Genomic DNA, 15,782 nt, shown 5'->3' on the forward strand with positions numbered 1-15,782 from the left:
AGACATACAAACGGCCAGTGAGAGTATGACAAGGTGCTCCACATCATTAGTCATTAGGGAAACACAAATCAAAAGCACATTGAGATACCACTTCATACCCACTAAGATAACTATAATGAAAAAAAAAAAAAAGGATGGACAACAACAAGTGTTGGCAAGGACGTGGAAAAATGGAATCCTCATGCGTTGCCTGTGGAAATGTAAAATGGTGCAGCTACTGTAAAAAACAATTTTTCTCACAGTTTCTTTATCCATTACCCATGTGACGGGCATTTGGGCTGGTTGCACGGTTTTGCAATTGCGAATTTGCAGCTGACCTCTCGCGGCAGCCTCGCAGGAACCCGCTGCGAAATAACCTTGGCAGTCACATGGCAGCCAGATAGAAGAACTAAATTCTGGTGCTCTACAACACTGTAGGGTGAATACAGCTAACAATAATTTACTATATCTTCTCAAATAGCTAGCAAAGAGGATTTTTAATGTACCCAACACAAACACGGCCTGCGGGAGCACATCTCGGCTCGTGGAGATCTGAAGATTTGCAAGAGAATAGAGGCCACCGCGTCCCTGGGTATTTGGTGCCCGCGGCTTGGCCGAGTGGGTTCGGTAGCCCGGACCTCGGGAAGTGCTAGGCGGGTCCCGCCGGCAGTCCTGGCGCGCCAGGTGGGGGGTGGGGTGGAATTCAAACGTTTCCTTACAAATAAGGACAGCGGGGCGGGAAGGGATGCTACAGGGGAGTTCCGAGCAGGATCGAGACCCCCACCTTTCATCCCCAAGTCCAACTCATCCCGCGGACGATCACACTCTCCCCAGGGTCATGCTCCCTTCCCCCCATCAGCCCCACGACTCGGGAGCGTCCCCATTTCCAGGTCCCCCGCGCTCCGCCCGCTACCTTGAGGCTCTTCAGGCGGTCCTTTAGGGTCTCCAGCGAACGGCTGAACTATTCTACGACGCATCCGGGGTTCCGCGCCAAAGTCGCCCATAGTGTCCTTGCCCGTGGCCCTCCGCGCCGCGCGCCTTGCCGCTCGCCAGGCCCTGGCAGCGCGGCAGCTCGCCCGTGAGCTCGTGGATGGCCTCGCGCTGCGAGCCCAGTGTCTCTTTCAGCGGTTCGACCGGCTCGCGCAGCTGCAGGACCTCGGCCCGCAGCTCCTCCTCGGGATCAGCGCGCGCGCTGCATGGGCATCGCTGGCAGCGGGCAGCCGGCGCGCACCGCCTCCGGGGGCAGCGAGGTGTACACTAAGCGGCTGCTCTGCGCCGGGCTCTCTTGCGCCCCCGCGGCCACCGCGAGCGCCAAGCAGGCGGCCAGCAGCAGCATCCCGACGCTGACGCCGCGCTCAGCTCCGCATCGGAGGGCGGGCGCCTTTGGGGCTGGCAGTAGCCAGGAAGGCCTCTGGAGTACCGCGTGCACCGCGGCGGCGCCTGCAGTCCGGTAGCCTTGCAGTCCCGTAGCCTTATCTTAGACGCAGCCAGGTGCTCTGAATCAATCCAGCCCTCGAGCCTTTTCTTAAGCTGGGGTGCAGAGGGAGCCGGCGCGTGGGGCGTGCGCCGCGAGCTCTGATTGGCTCGACCGGGTGCGCGCCATGCAGTGGGAGGGGCGGGGGGGGGGGGCGGCCCGTTGGGTGGCCCGCCGGGGGGCCGGGGGGGGGGGGGGGGGGGGGGGGGGGGGCGCTGCACGTTGCGCGCTAGGCGGCCGGGCGGGGGCGTGGATTGGAGCTTGGGGCAAGAGCCGGAAGTTCCGGGCCCCGCCTCAGAAAAGGAGGCCTAAAGTGGAAAACCACGTAGGACCCTGGAGAGCCTAGTACGGCAGTGCCCGGGCGCCCCTCGAACCCACCCCAGGACGCAGGCGTCACAGGCTGAGGAAAAGCCGGGAGCCCATTGATGCCCCGGTGCCCCTTCCTCAGGGTGGCTTCCGGCGCGGCGCGGGGCCTCCCTGTGCCTTAGCCGCCGCCCTCAGGGAGGCATTTTCCCCAGCAGGAGCAGCCCCCAAGGCGGGACTCGAACTCTGGCCGCCTTCGCGAGCCACCCCAGCCGCAGGCATGGACCGCCTCCACAAGACTGGGCCGCCTCATTCTCCAGGCGGGAAGGGGCCACACAACAGCCGCCTCCGGATGCAACGGTCCCCCGGACGCACTCCACGGTCCCGCCAGCATCCTCCGCTCCGACTGGCAAAACGCTGGGGAAGAATCCCCAGGGCCTCGTGCTGCTATGGCCGGGCACAGTGGCTCACACCAGTAATCCCAGCACTTTGGGAGGCCAAAATGGGTGGATTGTTTGAGGTCAAGGGTTTGAGACCAGCCTGGCCAACATTGTGAAACTCTGCCTCTAATAAAAATAGAAAAATTAGCTGGACGTGGTGGCACACGCCTGTAATCTCAGCTACTTGGGAGGCTGAGGCAGGAGAATTGTTTGAACCCGGGAGGCAGAGGTTGCAGTGAGCTGAGATCACCCCACTGCACTGCAGTGTGGGCGACAAAGTGAGACTCCGTCTCAATAAAAATAAATAAATAAAGATGCTATGAACATTTCACCTGCGAATTTTTGTGTGACTATATGCTTTAATTTCTTGGGTGGGTTTCTCTATGAGTGGATTGCTACAAACGTGTGGTTGAACATTTTGGAGGAACTGCCAAACTATTTTCCAGCACAGCTTCACCCATTTTTACATTCTGCATTTTACATCTCTACCAGCAAATACATGAGTCTTCTTATTTCTCCTCATCCTGTTACTGCCTTAGCTCCCTACTTTACATGTGAAACGCGATCTCATTGTGGTTTTGATTTCGATTTCACTACAATGACTACCGACATTGAGCATCTTACATATGCTTGTTGGTCATTTAGACAGCAGAAATATCAGTCAAGATCCTCTGTCCATTCTGGTGGATTTATCTTTCTTTTCTTTCTTTCTTTCTTTTTTCTTTCTTTTTTTTTTTTTTTTTGAGACAGAGTCTGCTCGTTACTCAGGCTGGAGGCAGTGGCCTCGTCTCCGGCCACTGCAACCTCCACCTGGTTCAGGCTGCATTCTCCTGTCTCAGCCTCTCTAGTAGCTGGGATTGTCCCCACCATGCCTGGCTAATTTTTGTGGCTTTTAGTAGAGACGAATTACTCCGACGCTGGCCAGGCTGGTCTCAAACTCCCCGACCTCATGATCCTTACCCCCAGCCTCCCAGTGGCGGGATTACAGACGTGAGTCACTGTGCCTGGCTGATTTATCTTTTCACTATAGAGTTGTAGGGGTGCTTTATGCTATCTCGATACACACCCCTTATCAGTTACATGATTTGTCCAATTATGTCTATTTCCTTTTGTCACTTGTGTTTTTGGTGTGATATCTAAGAAACCATCGCCTAACCCTGACCCAAGGTCATGAAGATTTATTCCTATGTTTCCTTTTAATGTTTTAATATTTTTAGCTCTTATATTTACATCTGTTATCTTTTTTTTATTTTATTTTATTTTTTTTTTTTTTTGAGACAGTCTCTCTCTGTTGCCCAGGCTGGGGTACAGTGGCATGATCTCAGCTCACTGCAACCTCCACCTCCCAGGTTCAAGCAATTCTTGTGCCTCAGCCTCCTGATTTTGGGAGGATTGCAGGCATGTGCCACCATGCCTGTCTAATTTTTGTATTTTTTGGTAGAGACGGGATTTCGCCGTGCTGCCCAGGCTGGTCTTGAACTCCTGTGCTCAAGCAATCCTCCTGCCTCAGCCCCCGAAAGTGCTGGGATTACAGATATGAGCCACTGCGCCCAACTCTTTGATCCATTTTTATTGTTTTATGTATGGTCTGACATAGGGATCTCACATCATTCTTCTGCAAATGGATGTCCAGTTGTCCCAGCATCATTGGTTGAAAAGACTAATCTTTCCCCCATTGAATTGTCTTGGCAACTCTGTCAAAAGTCAAATGTCCATGATTTAAAAGTGTATTTCTGCACTGAATATTTTGTTCCATTCATCTATGTTACCCTTATGCCAGCACCACATTGTCCTGATTAATGGAGCTTTGAAGTCAGTTTTAACTTAGAAAGTGTGAGTCCTCCTACTTTGTTCTTCTTTTTCAAGATCATTTGGTTGCTCTGGGTACCTTGCATTTCCATGTCAATTTTAGGGTCTTCTCGTTAATTTCTGCAAAAACAAAACAAAATAAAAACAAAATAAAATCACACACACATACATCAGCTGGGATTCTGATAGGGATTGCATTGAATTTATAGATCAATTTGGAGAGTATTGCTGTCTTAACAATATTAAGTTTTCTGATTCATGAACAAGAATGTTCTAAATAAGTGCTTCCATTTATTTAGATTTTCTTTAATTTCATAAAGCTTTTTCTTACATAGAAATTTAGCAAATAATTGCAGAGGGAATGATAGCATTAGAAGATCACCATTTGGCAGTTACTCTAGGAATGATTGATTTGGGTAAGAACCATCAGTGGGTGATAAAATTGTCAGAGGCATTTAAACCAGAGCAGCTCCATCTTGAATAGGAGATGGGTAAAGTGAGGCTGAGACCTACTGGGCTGCATTCCCAGACAGTGAAGGCATTCTAAGTCACAGGATGACACAGGAGGTCAGCACAAGATACAGGTCATAAAGACCTTGCTGATAAAACAGATTGCTGTAAAGAAGCTTGCTAAAATGCTGAAAACCAAGAGAGCCATGAGAGTGACCTCTGGTCATCCTCACTGTTACACTCCCACAGTTTACAAATGCCACGGCTACTTGGGAGGCTAAAGCAGGGGGATCACTTGAGCCCAGAAGTTTGAGACTACAGTGAGCTATGATGGGGCCACTGCACTCCAATCTGGGTGACAGAGTGAGACAATCTCAAAAATTAAAAAAAAAAAAATGAGGGTGGAAAGAAAAATTTTGGGGGGAAGAAAGTAAAACAGGCAGGGCTCTGAAGCTACCAAAATCAGGAGATGAAAACCCTCGTGCACAAAGCAGTCTGAGTTGCAGGGGAGGAGACTTTTGGGGGTTTATTTGCTGGACACTTTGGGGATATAGTACTGTATGTCAGCCACCTTTCACGGCGCAAAGGTTGTTACTTGCCAAGCTCCTGCTTCTCTTCCATCAGACCTATCAGGAGACCAGGCTCTAGCCCTCACCTCCAATGGGATCAATCTGCATGGCTGAGATACAGCCTCAGCCCCTGGATGAGGGGAGGGGCTGCCACTGTGGGAAAGGCACAGAACTCACTGAGACACGTGTCCTCTTGGAACAAAGACCATAAGCTGCTGGGTGAAGAGCAGAGAATGCTGTCACCCCCGGGAGACAGGTGAGGACCCATTGCAGGTGGGAGAAGAGTAGAAGAATAAAAATATATCTCACAAGGAGGAGCAGGAAATCATACTGGGCCCAGAACTTTATACTAATTCCACTAGAGGTCTTTTGCTGGTTGAGGGACAATAAATTTTCTCCTGGAGAAGGCACACTGTAAGACAGAGTTTGACTTCCACAGGTGGGAGGGCAGGATCACTGAGAAAATCCCACTGCCAAGACCCAGAGACACAAGACTTGCCTAAGATTGAGGCTGGGCCAGGAAAACAAGGAACATCTTTGTCCACCACCACCAGGCTAGTAAGTACCAAGTGACAGCAATCAGTCTACTGCAGTAGGAGAGGCAAGAACATAGAAATCTTCTCTGAGATGCAGGCACACAGGGAAGGCCAAAAGATGACAGTGTCATGGGAGCAGTGGCAAAAACCCTCCAGCAACTCAGCCCCCATGATAAGCACAAGACACCTCTAGAAAAATGCAAGCTGGTAGTGCACTGACGATAAATATAATAACAACAAAACCCAATTCCAGTTTCATTCCTGGCTAGAGTGACTCAACTCCCCCCTCCCCCATACTGGCAGCCAAGCAAAAGAAAAGACTTGCCATTTTCAGGCATAAATTTTTACTTCAGTCTCTACTGTTCTGTGTACAATGTCTGGCACTGAATCAAAAAGTACAGATTCATCAAAAAAGGAAGTGATAGCACTCCTCTTTCAAGAGATAAATCGATCAAGAGAACTAGATTCAGAAGTGACTTAGATGTTAGAACTATAAGACAGAGATTTAAAAATGGCTATGATTGATATGTTAAAGGTTGTGGTAGAAAAGGTGAAAAATATTCATGAACACATGAGAAATTTCAGCAGAGATATGCAAGGTGTAAGAAAGGGTCAACTGTAAATGTTAGAAATATTTTGTAAACAACAGAGATTTTTAAAATGGCTTTAAAGAGCTCATAAGAATATTTGACACTACTGAGAAAATAACTGAATGTTAAGGGGGATCAGTGAGAATTACCCAAACTGACACACACACACACACACACACACACACAGAGAGACACACACACAGACACACAAAGAGTAAAAACATTTTATAGACATTTTGCAAGATAGAGCACCCAATAGGTGTGGGATAATAATTAATAGTGAAAGCTGGGCACAGTGGCTCATGCCTGTCATCCCAGCACTTTGGGAGACTGAGGCAGGAAGATCACTTGGCATGTATCAATTAATGTGTGACTCTGTAAGGACCAAGAGCTGCCTCAGATTTACTGAGGAGTAAGATACAGATGGCAGCATTTCTTTTTCAATATTTTTATTGTGATAAATATACCTAATGTAAAATTTATCATCTTGACCATTTATTTATAAGTATGCAATTTAATGGTATTAATAATAGTATATTCATAAGTTTTGCAATCATAATCACCTTCCAACTACAGAAATCTTTTCATCCTTTAAAACCAAAACTGCATATCCATTAAACAATAACTCCCATTTCCTCTCTCCCCCAACTTCTAGCAACCACCATTCAACTTTCTGTCTTATGATTTTGACTACTCTGAATACCTCACCCAAGTAGGATCATACAATATTTTTTTTTGGACTGGCTTATTTCACTCAGCATAATATCCTCAAGGTTTATCTGTGTTGTAGGACATGCCAGAATTTCCTTCCTTTTTAAGGCTGAATATTATTTCATGGTATGTATATACCACATTTTGTTGACCCATTCATCCGTTGATGAACACTTGGGTTGCTTCCATATTTTGGTTCGTGTGGATAATGGTGCAATGAAGTGCAGCTATCTCTTTGACATTCTAATTCCATTCCCTTTGGATATAGATCTAGAAGTTGGATGGCTGGATCATATACTAGCTCTATTTTTAATTTTTTGAGGAACCTCATTACTGTTTTTCATACTGACTGTATGAATTCATATTTACACCAACAGTGTTCAAGAGTTCCCTTTCTTCCACATCCTCACCAACACTTATCTTTTGTTTTTCTGATAATAGAAATTCTAACAGGTTTAAGAGTATATCTCATTGTGGTTTTAATTTACATTTACCTGATGATTAGTGATATTGAGCATCTTTTCATGTGCTTTATGGCCATTTGTGTATCTTCTTTGAAGAAATTTCTATTCAAGTCTTTTGCCCATTTTTGAATAGGGTTGTTTATTTTGTTGAGTTTTAGGAGTTCTCTATGTATTCTCATCATTAATCACTTGTCAGATATAATATGTGCAAATGTTTTCTCCCATTCTGTGGGTTTTCTAGAATTCAGTTCATATTAACTTTTAAAATTTTGTATGTATGTCCATGTTTAGCCATTGTTCAGCTCCCATTTATAAGTGAAAATGTGCAGCATTTGATTTTTTGTTCTGAGATATTTTACTTAGGTCTCCATCTCCATCTATGTTGCCTCAAAGCGAACAATTTTATTGTTTTATTTATGGCTACATAGTATTCCATGGTGTGTATATATACCACATTTTCTTTATCTAATCAACCATTAATGAGCACTTAGGTTGGTTCCATGACTTTGCTATTGTGAATAGTGCTGTGATAAATATACGAGTGAAGGTTTGTTTTTTTTTTTTTTTCCTATAATGATTCATTTTCCCTTAGGTAGATACCTAGTAGTGGAATTGCTGCATTGAATAGTAATTCTATTTTTAGTTCTTTGAGGTATCTTCATACTGTTTTCCATAGAGGTTTAATTAACTGACATTCCCACCAACAGGGCATAAGCATTCCCTTTTCTCCACATCCATGCCAACATCTGTTGTTTGTTGACTTTTTAATGGTAGCCATTCTGACTGTTGCAAGATGATACCTCAGTATGGTTTTAATTTGTCTCCCTCTGATTAAGTGATGTTGAGCATTCTTTTCATGTGTTTGTTGGTTGCTTGTGTGTTTTCTTTTGAGAAATGTCTGCTCATGTCTTTTCCCCAGTTTTTAATGGGATTGTTAATTTTTTTCTTGTTGATGTGTTGAGTTTTTTGTAGATTCTAGATATTATTAGTCCTTTGTTGGAGGCATAATTTGCAAATATTTTCTCTCATTCTCTAGGTTATGCACTTACTCTGGTGATTATTTCTTTTTCTGTGGGGAAGGTTTTCAGTTTAATTACATGTGTTTGTCTATTTTGTTTTTGTTGCGTTTACTTTTTAGGGTCTTCATGCTAAATTCTTGCCTGGTCTGTCTCCAGAAGACTTTTTTCTAGGTTTTCTTTGAAGATTTTTACAGTTTTACGTCATATATTTAAGTCTTTAATCAATCTCGTTGATTTTTACTATATATGATGAGCATTCAGTCCAGTTTCATGTATTTGCATATGGCTATTAACTTTTCCCAGCACCACTTATCCAAATAGTTTTCATTTTTGCCATTTTTATTTTGACCTTTTGTCAAAAATCAATCAATGCTGGGTATGTGATTTATTTCTGGGTTCTATGTCCTTTTCATTGTTCTCTGTGTCTATTTTGTGTCGTGCAACTGCTTTTACACCTGCTATAGCCTTGTAGTATGAATTGAATTAAAGTAATATATGATGCCTCAGATTTCCTCTTTGCTGAGAAGTTACTTTGGCTATTCTAGCTCTTTTTGCTTCATAGGAATTTTAGGATTGATTTTCTAATTCTGTGAAAAATGACATTAGTAATGGATAGGAACTGTGCTGAATCTATACTGCCTTGCCTTGGGCAGTATAATCATTTAACAATATTGATGCTTTCAATCCATGGGTTTTTATTTCTTGTGTCATCTATGATTTCTTTCATCAGTGTTTTTAGTTCTTTGTGGATCTTTCCACTAATTGGTTAAGTATTCTACAAAATATTTTTCTGGCTGCACTGTAAATAAGTTAGGTTCTTGGTTTTGCTCTCAGCAGCTTGAACGTTGTGTGTAGAAATGTTACTGAGTTATGCACATTGATTTTGTATCATGAAACTGCTGACATCATTTATTGACTTTGGGAGTCTTTTGGAGAAGGAATACCCAAGGGTTATTCTAGAGTATACAATCATGTCCTTGAGGACGAGAGATAATTTGACTCCCTCTTTTCCAATTTGAATACATTTTTATTTCCCTTCTCTTGCCTGATAAGCTCTGGCTAGAACTGCAATACTATGTTGAATAAGGAGTGGGGAAAGTGGACATGTTTGTCTTGTGCCAGTTCATAGAAGTGCTCAACTTTTCTCCATTTACTATGATATTGGCTGTGTATCTACCATGGATGGCTCTGTAATATTTTGAAATTATTTTCCTTTGATGCCTGTTTTTGTGGATTTTTAATCACGAAGGGATGTTGGATTTTATTGGATGCTTCTTCTGCATCTATTGAGATGATCATATATATATTTTTAATTCTGTTCATGTCATAAATCACATTTATTGATTTGAGTATGTTGAACCAATCTTGCATGCATGGAATAAAACCCACTTGACCATGACAAATTAATTCTTATGCTTTGGATTCTGTTTGCTAGTATTTTGTTGAGGAGTTTTGCATCTAGGTTCATCTTGGATGTTGGCCTGTAGTTCTCTTTTTGTTGTCTGATTTTGGAATCAGGGGTGATATTGATTTCTTAGAATGAGCTAGGGAGAATCTTTCCCCCTTGATATTTTGAAATAGTTCTTCCTTTTATGTTTGATAACATTCAGTTATGAATCCTTCTAGTGTTGGGATTCCTTTTGTTGGAAAAGATTTTTATTACCAATTCAGTTGTACTCATTTGAATTAAATTTTAGGGTTTCTTTTTCTTCTTGGTTCAATCTTGGCCTTGTGGCATGTTTTAGAAATTTATCCATTTCACACAGGTTTTCCTAGTTTGTGCAAATAGAGTGTTCATAGCAGTCTCTGATGATCTTTTGTATTTCTGTGATATAAGTTGTTAATATCACCTTTAAAATTTCTAATTGTGCTTGTTCCGAATCTTCTTTTCTTGGTTAAACTAGGCAGTAGATGCTTTTTCGACTTTGTTTTATCATTTCAAAGAACTCAACTTTTCTTTTCATTTAATTTACTTTGTATAATTTTTGTCTCAATCTCATTAGTTCTCCTCTAATCTTTGTTATTTATTTTTCTTATGCTAGCTTTGTGTTTAATTTGTTCTTGTTTTCCAGTTTCTTAAGAGTGTATGATATTAGGTTGTTAATTTTAGATCTTTTTCTTCTTCTTTTTATATAGCAGGCAGTTAATGCGGCTTTTCATAGCAGCACTTTTGTTTTATTTCAGAAGGTTTTTGTTTATAGTTTTGTCTATTTTCATTCGTTTTGAAAAATTTTTCTGATATCTGCTAATTTCTTTATTTACTAAAGAGAAAGCCATTCAGAAGAACAAATTGTTTAGTTCTCATGCACTTTTGTAGTTTCAGGCTCCTCTTGGAATTGATTTCCAATTTTATTCAACTGTAGTCTTGAGAATACATTTCATATAATTTGATGTTTTTGAGACTTGTTTTATAAGCAAGCATATATAAGCAATTTCTGGAAAGTTCATAGCATATATGAAAAGAATGTATATTCTGCCCTTTGTTGGGTGAATATTCTGTAAATGTCATTGTGTCCCTTGGTCTGTAGTGGTTTTAAGTCCTAAATTAGGTCAGTATATGTATTTTAGCAATTAGGTGAGTCTGTTGTATGCAGCAGATATTTTGGTCTTAGTTATTTGTTGTTGTTGTTGTTGTTGGTTGGTTGGTTTTATCCTTTAGCCACTCTATCTTCTAAAATAGTTTTTATTTAAGATACCATTTACATTCAGGTTAATATTGATATGTGAGAAATTTTTCCAGTCTGGAAGGTGTTGTTAGCTAGTTGCTTGAAGTTTCATTTGTGTAGTAGTACTTTTTAGGGGTCTGTGATATTTATTGTGCTTGTATGCCCTTTTATGATGGTAATTATCATCCATCCATTTCCATGTTAGAACTCCCCAGGTCTCTTTTCTTATAAGTTGATAATAGTGATAAATTCCTTAGTGTTTGCTTGTCTGGAAAGATTTAACTTTCTTTCCTTCATTATAGAAAGATTGATTTGGGAGCAGTGTTGGCTGCCAATTATTTTTCTTCATGGAGGCTTGAAAATAGGCCTGTACTCTTTTCTGCCTTATAATAGTTCTACTTTGAGAAGTTTGCTGTTAGTCTCATGGGATTCTTTTTATAGGTGATGTGACATTACTCTCTAACTGCTTTTAGATTGTTCTTTCATGTTGACCTTGGATAGTCTGATGACTATATAACTTGAAATGAGTAATGTTGTCTTATGCAGTATCTTTCAGGCATTCTGCATTTCTTGGATCTGAATGTCTGCATCTCCTAGCAAAAAGATCAAATTTTCTGCATTATTCTCTCAAATATTTTTAGATTTACTACCGCTTTTTTCAAATGGCTGGTACCGCTGTTCTTTTCCATGTTTAGTGCTTCCTTCCAGGGTCCTTTGCAGGCCTAGTGGTGACAAAACTCAGCATTTGTTTATCCAAAGGATTTTATTTCTCCTTCACTTATGAACTTGTATTGATAAGGAAATTTGGTTTAGTACCTTTCTTTAAGAATGTTGAATATTGGCCCCAGTCTCTTTCTGGCTTGTAGAGTTTCTGCCGAGATCTGCTGTTAGTCTCGATACTTCCTTTGTGGGTAACCCGAATTTCTCTCTCTGGCTGCCCTTAAGATTTTTTCTTCATTTCAACTTTGGTGAATCTGGCAATTATGTGTCTTGAGTTAGTTCTTCTCGGTGAGTATCTTTGTATGCTCTCTGTATTTCCTGATTTATAAGCCATTCGCCCTACTAGGGTTGGGGAAGCCTGGATTATATCCTGAAGTGTGTTTCCAACTTGGTTCCATTTTCCTCACTTTCAGGCACCCCAACTGTGACGAGATTTGGTCTTTTACATAATCCCATACTTTGCAGGCTTTGTTCATTTCTTTTTCTTCTTTTCTTTGGTTTCTCTTCGCTTCATTTCATTCATTTGACTCTCAATTGCTGATATACTCTTCTTCCAGTTGATCGAAGTTGGTTACTGAAGCTTGTGCATTTGTCACGATTTCTCGTCATGGTTTTACCCTTTTCTATTTCCTCGCTTATGACCTTCTCTGCATTTTCACTACTCTAGCCATCAATTTATAATTTTTTCAAGATTTTTAGTTTCTTTATGCTGGGTAATGTAATTCCTCCTTTAGCTCTGGAGAAATTTGGATGGACTGAAGCCTTTCTCTCATCTCAAAGTCATTCTCCGGCCCAGCTTTGATCCGCTACATGAGCTGCACTCCTTTGCCGGGGAGATGCGCCTTATTTTTGAATTTCCAGCTGCCCTGCTTTTTCCCCATCTTGTGGTTTTATCTGCCTCTCATCCTTGATGATGGTGATGTACTGATGGGGTTTTCTTGGTGTAGGTGTCCTTTCTGTTTGATAGTTTTCCTTCTAACAGTTAGGACCCTCAGCTGTAGGTCTGTTGGAGATTGCTTGAGGTCCACTCCAGACCCTGTTTGCCTGGGTATCAGCAGAAGATAGAATATTTCTGAACAGCCGCAGTGTACCTGTCTGATTCTTTGCTTGGAAGCTTCTCCTCTCAGGGGTGTACTCCACCCCTGAGGTGGGTGTCAGACTGCCCCCTAGTGGGGATGTCTCTCAGTTAGCTACTCAGGGTCAGGGACCCACTGGAGCAGGAGTCTGTCCTTCTCAGATCTCAACCTCCGTGTTGGGAGATCCACTGCTCTTCAAAGCTGTCAGACAGAGTCGCTTATGCCTGCAGAGGTTTCAAGCGCTTGTTATTGCTTTACTGTGCCCTGTCCCCAGAGGTGGGAGTCTACAGAGACAGGCAGGTTTCTTTGAGCTGCTGTGAGCTCCACCCAGTTCGAGCTTCCCAGCGGCTTTGTTTACCTACTTAAGCCTCACAGCAATGGCGTGGCACCCTTCAGCCTCGCTGCTGCCTTGCCGGTAGATCACAGACTGCTGTGGGCACAATGAGGAGGCTCTGTGGGTGTGAGACCTCCCGGGCTAGGGTGTGTGGGATATGATCTCCTGGTGCCTGTTTGCTTAAAGCTCAGTGCATTGGGGTGGTTAACTGATTTCCCAGGTGTTGTGTGTCTCAGTTCCCCTGGCGGAAAAAGGGATTCCTTTCCCTCTGCGCCTCCCAGGTGAGGCGATGCCTCGGCCTGCTCAGTCGCTGGTCGGGCTGCAGCAGTTGACCAGCACCGACAAGTCCGCACTCCCAGTGAGATGAACCCAGTACCAGTTGAAAATGCAGAAATCAATCGGGTCTTCTGTGCCACTGCTACAGAGTTGGAGACTGAGCTGTTCCTATTCGCCATCTTGCTCACTCGACATTGATTTCTTAGAATGAGCTAGGAGGAATCTTTCCCCCTTGATATTTTGAAATAGTTCTTCCTTTATGTTTGATAACATTCAGTTATGAATCCTTCTAGTGTTGGGATTCCTTTTGTTGGAAGATTTTTTTTATTACCAATTCAATTTTATTACTCATTTTTGGTCTGTTAAGGTTTGTCTGACCTGAAATTTATCCATTTGTTCATAGCAGTCTCTGATGATCTTTTGTATTTCTGTGATATAAGTTGTTAATATCACCTTTAAAATTTCTAATTGTACTTGTAAAAATCTTCTTTTTTCTTGGTTAAACTAGGCAGTGGTCTTTCGACTTTGTTTATCATTTCAAAGAACCAACTTTTTCTTTCATTGGTACTTTGTATAATTTTTTTTGTCTCAATCTCATTTAGTTCTCCTCTAATCTTTGTTATTTATTTTCTTATGCTAGCTTTGTGTTTAATTTGTTCTTGTTTTTCCAGTTTCTTAAGGTGTGATATTAGGTTGTTAATTTTAGATCTTTCTTTTTTATGTAGGTAGTTAATGCAGTAAACTTTTCCCTTAACAGCACTTTTGTTTTATTCCAGAGGTTTTTGTTATAGTTTGTCTATTTTCATTTGTTTTGAAAAATTTTTCTGATATCTGCTTTAATTTCTTTATTTACCCAAAAGCCATTCAGGAGCAGATTGTTTAGTTTTCATGCATTTTTGCAGTTTTGAGAGCTCCTCTTGGAATTGATTTCCAATTTTATTCAACTGTAGTCTGAGAGTACATTTCATATGAATTTGATGTTTTTGAGACTTGTTTTATGGCCAAGCATATGGCAATTTCTGGAGAAAGTTCCATGCATATATGAAAAGAATGTATATTCTGCCTTTGTTGGGTAGAATATTCTGTAAATGTCCATTGTGTCCACTTGTTCTGTAGTCCAGTTTAAGTCCTAAATTGAGTCAGTATATGTCTTTAGCAATTAGCTGGGTCTGTTGTATGCAGCAGACATTTGGGTCTTGGTTTTTGTTGTTGTTGTTGTTGTTGTTGATTGGTTGGTTTTTATCCTTTAGCCACTCTATCTTCTAAATAGTGCATTTAGGCCATTTACATTCAAGGTTAATATTGATATGTGAGAATTTTTCCAGTCATAATGTTGTTAGCTAGTTGCCTTGAAGTTTCATTTGTGTAATTACTTTTTGGGATCTGTGATATTTGTGCTTACATGCCCTTTTATGATGGTGAGTATCATCCATCCATTTCCATGTTTAGAACTCCTTTGAGTGTTTCTTATAGGGTTGATCTAATAGTGATAAATTCCCTTAGTGTTTGCTTGTCTGGGAAAGACTTAACTTTCTTTCCTTCATTTATGAAGATTGATTTGGGAGCAAATTAAATTCTTGGCTGCCATTATTTTCTTTATGGAGGCCAAAAATAGGCCTATACTCTTTTCTGCCTTATAATGGTTCTGCTGAGAAGTTTGCTGTTAGTCTCATGGGGTTCTTTTTATAGGTGATGTGACATTACTCTCTAACTGCTTTTAAGATTTGTTCTTTCATGTTGACCTTGGATAGTCTGATGACTATATAACTTGGTAATATTTGTCTTGTACAGTATCTTTCAGGCATTCTCTGCATTTCTTGGATCTGAATGTCTACATCTCTAACAAGATCAGGGAAATTTTCCTGCATTATTCTCTCAAATATGTTTTTTAGATTTACTACTTTTTTTTCTCTCTCAGGAATGCCTGCAAGTAGTAGGTTTTGTTGTTTTACAGAATGCCATATTTATCAAAGTCCTTTCTAAAAATTATTTTTTCTATATTTTTGTCTGACTGGGTTAATTTGAAAGGTTGACCTTCAAGTTCTGAAATTCTTTCTTCTGATTTGTCTAGTAGATTGTTAAAACTTCAACTGTATTTTGAAATTTCTTTAGTGAATTTTTTATTTCTACTAGTTCTGTTTGTTTGTTTTAAATACATATCCCTTTTTTCATTTCCTGGATTGCTTTTGTGGTTACTTTTTGTTGGTTTTCAACTTTCTCTTACATTTCATTGAGCTTTCATATAGTCCACATCTTGAGCTTCCATACAAGTCATGTCAGTTGTGGTGGTACTTGTTACTTGGGTCAGCCCAACCTCAACCCCTGGGGGCAGTGGTCAGATGCCAGTAGTGTTGGACTGGACGAGG

At 41.5% G+C, this 15,782-nt stretch overlaps 1 protein-coding gene across 1 annotated transcript in view; it reads right to left on the reverse strand.

The window, feature by feature from the left end:
* Positions 1-3,776: 3,776 nt before the first annotated feature.
* Positions 3,777-15,782, reverse strand: part of LOC103881521 (beta-glucuronidase-like) — an 87,176-nt gene continuing 75,170 nt past the window's right edge. Inside the window, exon 6 of the transcript XR_004183035.1 lies at positions 3,777-4,125. The gene's annotated coding sequence lies outside the window, so the exon portion shown is untranslated. The remainder of the gene's footprint in view (positions 4,126-15,782) is intronic.

Source organism: Papio anubis, chromosome 4 (genome assembly GCF_008728515.1).
Source record: "Papio anubis isolate 15944 chromosome 4, Panubis1.0, whole genome shotgun sequence".
Classification (NCBI taxonomy): Eukaryota; Metazoa; Chordata; class Mammalia; order Primates; family Cercopithecidae; genus Papio; species Papio anubis.